General features: G+C 51.2%; 1 long non-coding RNA gene across 2 annotated transcripts; it reads right to left on the reverse strand.

The window, feature by feature from the left end:
• Nucleotides 1-258: 258 nt before the first annotated feature.
• On the reverse strand, nt 259-9,008 carry LOC112427644 (uncharacterized). Of its 2 annotated transcripts, XR_011624129.1 has the most exons (5): nt 8,854-9,008; nt 5,646-5,721; nt 4,584-5,158; nt 2,743-4,041; nt 259-2,369 (listed from the first exon to the last, which is right to left on the reverse strand). It is a non-coding gene; the product is annotated as an uncharacterized lncRNA (long non-coding RNA). The 2 variants fall into 2 exon arrangements; XR_011624128.1 differs by lacking the exon at nt 4,584-5,158.
• Nucleotides 9,009-9,812: the final 804 nt, after the last annotated feature.

Genomic DNA, 9,812 nt, shown 5'->3' on the forward strand with positions numbered 1-9,812 from the left:
TTCTACCTGCAGGAATGAAATCAAAGACCTGAAGCTACTGGGCTTCCCAGCCAGCCACTAGGAAACACACTGGAGCCAGAGGTAGGTAAATGTTTCTAATCTCCTAGAAAAGTCAATTAGGAAGAAATTTCCATCTTTTTTGACTCTCTGTTATCTCCCGCACTTGTCACTCCTATCACCTTGTCTATTACCCTGGTTTTTTTTTTCTTTCAAATTCTGTAAAATAAAAAAGTCTTTATAGACTTGTTTTTAGGAGAAGTATAGGAGAGGAGCCGTGGGATACAGCTAATCTTAGGGGAAGAGCAGATGGTTTTAAAAAGGCAAAAAGGAAACTAACCTTCTAAGACTTGAAAATGGCGATTTACACCACGGTGATTAGGAGAGCAGCCTGCTGCCCTAGTCATGTTTGTGCTCATGTGAGTGTGTGTGTGCCTGTCCATGTGAGTGCATGAATGTGTGCATGTGCATGGTGTACATGTGGATGTGTGTATGTGCCCATGTGGGTATGAGTGCATGCATGTGTGTGCATGTGTGTGCACATGGGTCCACAGCTGTGTGTTTGTGCATGTGTGTGGTGTGTGCATGTGTATTAATGAGTGTGGGGAGAAGGGGTCAAGTGTGAACACTCCAGAAAACATATCACTTTGGTTCTCAGTGGTCATTTGCTCTTTGGGGTGAATTAACTACATCCATACATGGAAAGCAGTATTTAACGAGGATGGAGGAGGAAAGTTCATAAGCGCTGAGTCTTGAGGAGGAAACCAGATGGCCGGAAAGGGCTTCAGAAGACCCACCTCTCGGTTTTGGTTTTCAGGTCTTTGTGGTTATATTCTGTGCTTTGTTTCACTTTAAAGCTGCCTGAAATATCACGACTCTCTCAGAAATCCACTAGTCACTGCCCAGAGTCAAAGAATCTTTGCTCCGTTATTTTATTTTAAAATGTTTTGTTGTTTTTGTTCCCTATCTGCAGGGTTAGATCAGCTCTGGAGTTCCCTGTGCTATGGCCTGCTAGGCGGCACTCTCCACCCAGTACAACTTGAGAATCCACCAGGGAGCTTTCGCAGAGCCACCCCACGGGTCGGGACCTGATGACCGGTCTGGGGTGCATCCTGGGCATGGCTGGGCATGGAACTTTGAAAATCTGCCCAGGGGATTCTCAGAGATAGCCATGGCCGTGGTTGAGGGGACCACTGAGTAAGAGAAAGAATGAAAGCAAATGAAGACGTTGATTCCTGAAACCTGGGGAATGGCTGCAGCGATGGCTAAAGAGACTACTAAGTCTCTTTACTCCTTTGTGGTGCAGGTATTTGGTGGCCCTATGGTCCCAAGACTATGGGATTATCTTCTTCCCACTGTGCCTTTGAATGGGCACACACTGTCATTCATATTTACACCTCTGTGGATGAGTGAAGCATTAATACAGACATTCAGTGAACTGAACTGAACAGTTAAACACAAAGTCGGATGAATGATGAGATGTGAAAAGAAGCAATCCCTTCAGATTCTTTTATCTTGCTTGCTTTAAATGTTCAAACACCCAAACAGGCTGATAAATTAAGATGTTATGGAAAGCCGTGCGTAGCTTTCAGCCACAGCCATAGTCTGAGGTTTTAATTCTCTGGTGCCAATAATAAAAATCATTTCAAATGCAAATAAAAAGTTAGTGTAGAAAATGACCAGTTTAGAAAAACTGTGCTGTAGTTACCAGCTCTCATACAAACAGTGCCTGAGAAAGTCAGATCACAGACTATAAACAGGCTATATTTAGATGACTTCCAATCCCAATGCGTTCCCAGACCTGGTCAGAGCTAGGCAGCTTCCCACTCGGTCATTTTTGTCCAACAGGCTCTTGTCCCCTTGTAATCTGTGGACCCTCCCTTTTCCCAGGCTCCCAGGGAGACCGTCGTGTGGTCCCCCATCCTGCAGAGCCCCACCCAAACAGGATGGCCGCCAGCCCCTGGGCAGTGCTGGGCCTCCAGCTGTGAGTTCAGCTGAGCTGTGTGATCCAGATGAGCTGCAGATTGTCCACAAGCTGCCACCCAGATGCTGGGTCACGTGGGCTCCCCGGTGCTTTATTGAGACTGGTCAGCCCTCCACGACTCCTAAGAAAGAAGATCCTTGCCAGGTCCTCAACTTCTTCTCCGTCACTGGGCCATGGTGTGTCCGGATTTTGGAAAGAGAGAAAAGGAAAAAAAAAAAAGTCCATCCACCGTCTCAAACACGTCTGTACTTCGCTTGCAAGTGGACAAAAAGCTCCTGTGAGGTTTTCGTTTTTGGCATGTCTTCTTCTCTCTAGAGACACAGTCCCTCTAAATGAGGAGGTGATTTGGACCTCTGCAGGCCGAGGCAGCTCCGCACTTTGCCGAGGCCTAAACAAACCCAAACAGGAAGTGCATGATCAACGAATGCCAACCGTCCACACAGCAGGAGCAGAAACGCAGAAAGCCGTGCACCAGGAAGAAGGTTGACGTTAAGGAATCTGCCCTCACGTATACACTCCACATTGGTCCTACCTGACATGACAAACACACAAACCCACACAAACACACACACACACAGACACACACACACAGACGGACATACAACCGTGGCACAAAAACACACACATACCCAGGCTGCCCCTGAAGCTGCGGAAGGGCTTCTGAGGCTGCCAGGAAGCCCCTCTGGGAAGAGAGCAGCCCACGGTCATACAGGCAGGCCAGCCCTCAAAGTCACAGTGGGACAATCTCAGGGGAGACTCACCTGCACATCATCTAGGCAGGACTGAGACAGGGATCCCGCAGTGCATCACTGGGGCTCCGACTGACGTTTGTTCATCCTGATCGGCCCTCTGCGGCTCCTAAGATCCCGGGACCTCCCCGGCGACACCCTGGAAAAAACAGGCCAGAGCAACACGACACCAAGGCACTGCCACGGAGGGCTACTGCTCCGCCCAGCCTCAGGAACTAACCTGCAGGCAACGGTGGCGGGCGCTGTGATGCGAGCACCAGGCTGGCGAGCAGGTGGAGTGAGTGTGTGTCTCCAAGGACTCTTGGAATGGAGCCATTCCAAGACGGAAGGCCCCCTCACCAAAAAAGTGAAGGAAAGGGCCAGCAAACCTGGGAACCCCAAGAGGGCCACACTGGGGTCCAAGCCACCCTCAGGGATGCCTGCCACAAGAAAGACCCAAGACGTTCCTGTGACATGCCAGCCACTCCCACCCCTATGCTGGCGACGGCACACACACCCTCAGCTGAAGCAGGCCGACCCTCCGTCCACTTGGCTCAGTGAAACCCGTGGCGGTCAGAAGATTCAGTGCTGGGAGGCAGTCCCGCCTGGGAGCAGAGGGGCTGGATATCCCTCAAGAGGGGCGAAGGCCCTGTAGATGCCAGGAAACACCACCTTTCTTGGAAGGCAAAGGCCAGCCACGCTTGGCTACCGCTCATCCTATAGGAGTTATGCTGCCGTCTGCTTGAGCCCTGGAGACCAAGGGAATTTCCGTGACAGGGGGTGACAGGTATGGAAACCCAGAGCTCCAGGATCCTCCCACTTGCCCAACCACGCAGAGAGAGGTTTGGAGAAGGAAACAAAGGATTCCAGATGAACGGGGAAATGTGGCTGGTTGAAGACCCTGAGCCAGACCAAGAAAAATCAAGGCCCAGCAGGAACACGGAAGACAGAAAAGCAGCGAGGGCAGTGTAGAGGCCTGAGCCCAGGCAGGATGCAGCAAGGCCGCCGCCATGTGGAGCTGGGAATGTGCCCAACCAGCAGCTTAGCCAGAAAGGCCACGGTTGGAGGAAAAGAGATCCTTGCCGGGTTCTCGGCTTCTTCTCCATCGTCGGGCCACGGCGTGGCTAGATTTTGCAAGTAGAGGAAAAGGGGAACAGGAGTTCCATCCACCACCTTGGACATCTGTCTGAACCTTTCTTGAAGGTGGACAAGCAGCCCCTGTGAGGTTTTGGTTCTTGCGTGTGTCGTATTCTCTCTAGAGAAGTGACCCTTGGGATGGGGAGGTGATTTGGACCTTCACCCAACCAGGACAGCTCCCCACTTCGCCACAGCCTAAGGGAAAAAAAAATTTTTTTTTTGAGACAAAGTCTCACTCTGTCGCCAGGCTGGGGTGCAGTGGCGTGATCTTGGCTCACTGCAAGCTCTGCCTCCTGGGTTCAAGTGATTCTCGTGCCTCAGCCTCCTGAGTAGCTGGGATTACAGGCATGCACGACCACGCCAGCTAATTTTTGTATTTTTAGTAGAGACGGGGTTTCACCATATTGGCCAGGATGGTCTCAATCTCCTGACCTTGTGATCTGCCCGCCTCAACCTCCCAAAGTGCTGGGATTACAGGCATGAGCCACCACGCCCAGCTGGCCTAAAGAAATTTTAATAGGGGAAGCGCACGATAAACAAATGTTAACCGGCCACACAGCACGAGTGGAAATGCAGGGAGCAGAGCACCAGAAAGAAGGTTGACTTGAAAGAATCCGTCCTTGAGTATACAAGACACATTGGTCCTGCCAAACACTCCCCCACCCCCCGCACACACACACACACAGAAACACACACACCCATGGACATACAACCATGGCATAGGAACACACACATACCCAGGCTGCCCCTGAGGCTGTGGAGTCCTGCTGCCGCGAGTAAGTTCCTCTGGGAAGAAAGCAGCTCGCGGCCACACAGGCAGGCTGGCCCTCAAGGTCATAGCGGGGAATATCTCTGGGATACTCATTCACATACTGTCTAGGCAGGCCTGAGGCAGGGATCCCACGGCGCCGCCCCAGGGCTTTGCCTGACCTCAGGGATTTAGGGTGTCTTTCCTCTACCAGCTCCCAATCTCCCTTTAGGTGGTGAGGACTGGCAGGGCGGTTTGTGGGGGGCAGAGCAGAAGGAAGAAGTATATTAGCGGTTGTGACTCCCTGGGGAGGCGAGGTCTCATGTGAGCTTATACTGAGTAGATTCTGACTAAGGACGTCCCTGAAGTTATTTTCTTTCCTGAGATGCCACAAAAAGTCATCACCATTCTGTAAAATTCCCAGGCAGAGGGTGTGATCGTCACATTAATCAAAAAGCAGGCAGCTCTACCACCTCATACTCATCAGGATGGTCACTGTCAAAAACCCAGCGTTGGCAAGGATTGGCGTTGGCGAGGATGTGGAGAAAGTGGAACCCTTCGGACCTGTGGGTGGGAAGGTAAAGCTGTGCGGCCGCGCGGAAATCTGTAGAGTGGCTCCTCCAAAAATTAAACAGAATCACCACATTATCCAGCAATCCCTCTTCTGGGTCTATCTCCAAAGGAAGTGAAAGCAGGGTCTCAAGGAGTTATTTGTACACCCATGTTCACAGAAGTGTTATTCACATTAGGCAGAAGGTGGAAACATCCCAAGTGTCCACGGATCCACGGACAGATGAATGGATAAGGATCCACGGACAGATGAATGGATAAGGATCCACAGACAGATGAACGGATAAGGATCCACAGACAGATGAACGGATAAGGATCCACGGACAGATGAATGGATAAGGATCCGCGGACAGATGAATGGATAAGGATCCACAGACAGATGAACGGATAAGGATCCGCGGACAGATGAACAGATAAGGATCTGCGGACAGATGAACGGATAAGCAGATGTGATGGGTACGTATGATGAAACGTGACTCACCTTAACAGGGAGGGAAACCCTGGCACACGCTACAACATGGATGAGCCTGGGGGACATCATGCTCAGTGTAGTAATCCTGAGATAAAAAGGATAAATGTTGTGTGAGGTTCCCAGTGGTCAAATTCACAAAGACAGCAACTGGAATGGGGGTTTCCAGGGGCTGGGGGAGAGAAGATGGGGAGTTAGTGTGTACTGGGGCCAGAGTTTCCATCTGGGAAGAGGAAAAAGTCCTGGAGATGGATGGTGGTGATGGTTGCATAGCAATGTGAGTGTACTTAATGCCATTGAAGTGCACACTTAAAAATGGTTAAGAGGGTCAATTTTATGTTAGGTGTATCTTACCAGAACTAAAACAAAACAGAAGACAGCTTTAAAAACAGTGGAAGACGAGTTCTTAAGGTGGTGGAGGCCATCGCCCACTTCACTTGGGGGACTCCTGCTCTCAGAACACACACTTCACTTCACGGGGTCACCTGGTGTTCATGCCGGCAACCTTTCTCTCCCTCCCTGAGGCCTGGCCCCTTGCTGAGCATTCACCAGGTGGGAAGAGTCTGTGCAGCGTGGTGTGGGCCTTGCACACTCCTTTTTGTGTTTGGGTTCTACTTTTCTGGACTGTGACACTTATAACTTCATTAGAAAATATCACTTTCTTCAGACCCACACATTCATTTATTAGGCACTTATGTTCCATAAAATAAAATGCACAAGGCCACTTTCATGCTTCCTTGAAGTTCTATCAACTTATTTGGGGGCAGATTTGACCTGTAATGTTCAGAGCACTTCCTCCCTGGGAGCTCCATATCTAAGTATGGGCATATAGAGTTTTCTGTGTTACTGAAGGTAGCTTTCATAAAGTTGCTCGAAGTACTTCCCAAAAATCCATCTTAAGAATATTTCTGCACTTTGGGAGGCCGAGGCGGGTGGATCAGCTGAGGTCAGGATTTTGAGACCAGCCTGGCCAACATGGTGAGACCCGGTCTCTACTAAAAAATGCAAAAAAATAACAAGGCATGGTGGCGGGTGCCTGTAATCCCAGCTCCCTACTCCAGAGGCTGAGGCAGGAGAATCACTTGAACCCGGGAGGCAGAGGTTGCAGTGAGCCAAGGTCGTGCCATTGCACTCCAGCCTGGGTAACAAGAGCAAAACTCTGTCTCAAAAAAAAAAAAAAAAGAAAAACAAACCAGAATCTTTCCCACACATGATGTGGCAGGACAGGAAACACCAGGATTCCTCCAGTTAATGGGGAGACTGGGAGAGCTGAGGCTTCACAGTGACACAGCCGGGTGTGGAAAACACCAAAAGAAATACGCCTTTTTGGACGACAGTACTCCACCCCAATTTCCAAGTATGCTACAACTTTTCCTCAGCCTCGACGGGAGATATTTACAGGGAGTGGTTGAAGCGTTAGTGAAATGCCCTGGTAGACACAGGCTCCACCAGGCTGGGCTTCTGTGCTCTCACTGGGTCTATGGATGAGCACAGAAGCCAGGTTTCTGGCTCACAGAGAACCTAAGTGCTGAGTTTATATACAAAGTGCACAGTCTGAATAATTAAATATGAAGACGTGTACACACTAAACAGGACATTTTTACTTAAGGCCAAAGAAGCACAAACGACCCTTTCTTTTGGGAGTTTCACAAGAATTTCCGCTCAACAGTAATCCCCCAGTAACTGTGATAGTAATGGTTTAAATATTTTGTTTATAAAAAGCAACATTATAAAATGCCCTGAAAGGTCTTGGCTTCTTTTGCGAGCTCTGAACTATTCAGAAATTCAGCTTGCTATCTGGGGACAATAAATAAATCCATATTCTAAAAAAAATGAGATTCGGATTTTTCTCCAGTGCTTCTTCCTGGCCTTAAGGCTTCCCGGGGAATTCTCGTCCTTGCTCGGTTACGGTTTCAAGGGGGTGAACGGAGAGGCTGCGCGGTGAAGAACCCCGGCTCGCACCCGGCCTGCGCTCTCTCGGGCCCGGCCGCACCGGCCACCAGGGGGCAGTGTTGCCATTCGCTGGCCGCGCCGCCCCGCCCCGAGCGGATACCGTCCCGTTTCCAGCCGCCGGTGCTCACCGTACGCGCTGTTGTTATTATTTTTTGATTTACAAAGCGCCATTCCTCCGCGGATTCCCCGCCCCCAGCTGCTTCCGAGAAAGCTCGCAGAAGCATTCGTGTGCAGGAGCGGAAGCCCCGCACAGCACGAGGCGGGCCGGTGGGCGCACGGCCGGGGGCGTCGGGAAGAGGCTGCGGGCAGCGGGCCCCGCGGGCGCGGCGTGCGGGGCGGGAAGACGGCGCTGCCCCGTGGGGCGCGGGCACGAACGCGTTCCCATAAAGCACACGGGGAAGACAGCACGGGGCGTGAGCCATGCAAACGTTCCTCCCGTGCGACACCCGCTGGGCCGGCCCTGCGGCCGGGATTGTCCGGGAAGCGATCGGAGGAACCCGGGAGCCCGCCGGGGCCTGGCCCCAGAGTCCGGGCGCCGCTGAGCGGGGCGGAGGTGACAAATGGAACCTTTTTAAGGACAGTTGAAAGAGAACATAAATACGGGGTGCTGGGACCCTGGAAAGGGCGCGAGTCATTAATGGGGGCAAATCAGAGGGCAGTATGTTGACGGGATAATAACAAAAATAAAGAGGCTTGATTTAAAAAAGACGGCATTTGGAGTCAACGGGAAAATCCGGGACAATGAGGGTTGGCAGGTTCCTGGGACACAAACCAGGAAAAACGGCCACACTGGAGCGGCCTGCCTGGCTCCAGCACAGCCGGTGCAGAAGCTAATTTTGTTCCAAGTCCTCCTAGCTCAACAAACATGCCGCCATAGCACTTATTTTCTTTTAGACAATCCTCACAACAGTCTAGCAAAGTGGGGATCATCTTCACCACTGTACACATGGAGAAATTGAAGGTCAGACATTCAAGGTTATGTGGCCACATGAGAGCAATACCAGAGCGGGGACGAAGACCCACGGCTCTCAGCCACCAGGTTCCTTCTTGAGAGAAGCCGAATGGTGAGAGAAGCCGGATGGATGTACATGCAGGGAGGGGAGCCTCAAAGCAGGTCCACCTTTCTCCCATGAGTGTTCTAGTGGCTCAGGGTTAGGGTTAGGGTCCAGAGGAGGAGAGGTATCCAGAGCTAGGGCCGTCTGCGTTTTGCCTTGCTGTCCCAGAGTGGCAGCGAGGAGTGGCCTGGCCTAGAGGGTGTTTGTCTTACCTTGTGCCTTGCTGTTGCTCCTCTGTTTGTAGGAGCTAAGGGAAGTTGGAGAAGCCGCAGCCCAGAAGGTCAGGGAGGACAGCATGTCAGAGCTTGCTGGAGCAAGCCTTGGAGGAAGGCCACAGGGGACATGGTCACCAAGAGTCACGGCAGCATGCACCCTGGGTTAGAGAAAAGGGCAAATTATGGATATGAAAAATGCTTCCCTCAATGAAAAGGACCCTGCTGAGACAGGATGGCTGTGGGCCAAATACCCCTACAGTGCCTGATTCTTTTATCTTATTATTATTTATTTAAACAAGACCAGCATTTCGCTTTAGATAGAAAATCTCTCTCTGCTACAAAATTGCAAGCCCTGGGAAAAGTCGCCAAGAATGGTTGATGCCACAATAAAACAATAACATACATGTCGGGGTGAAACAGTGCATAGAGGATGGAAAGAAGGAAAAGCTCGAGGCCCTGGAGGAAGGAGCTGGGAAGGTGGAGGGTGTGGAGGTGTGGGGGCCCAGAGGGATTGCCCAGGAAGGTATGGAGGACCGAAAACGGATCACCAGCCCTCATGGACAACTTAAACTAAAGGTGGAAAAGACAGAAAAGCCGGCAGGGGGAATTGTCTCCAGCCAACCAGTCAACTTTTGGAAAAAGATGGATCACAAAGAATGAGAGGTGGAGGAGAAGTAGAGGAGAAACCAAGAACAAAGAGCAGACACTGTGGGCAAAGCTGTGGGTGCCCATTCATGGCAGAGCTGGGTTCTAGGGCCCTGGTTTTGGCTGTGTAACCGCTTGCCCAGCCCTCATCTCATCCCTCAACAATGAGGGCCTGGCAAGGGAGGGTATGCTGGCCTATTTTTGTCTCATGTATTTGTGGACTCCGTCCAAAAGCTCTGAGATGCCAAGTTAAAATGGAGAAGGTTTGAGTCACCGCCACCTGGCCAGAGCCTCAGTGAGTGGGACGCCAG

The sequence above is a fragment of the Macaca nemestrina genome, chromosome 5, assembly GCF_043159975.1.
Source record: "Macaca nemestrina isolate mMacNem1 chromosome 5, mMacNem.hap1, whole genome shotgun sequence".
In the NCBI taxonomy this organism is placed as follows: domain Eukaryota; kingdom Metazoa; phylum Chordata; class Mammalia; order Primates; family Cercopithecidae; genus Macaca; species Macaca nemestrina.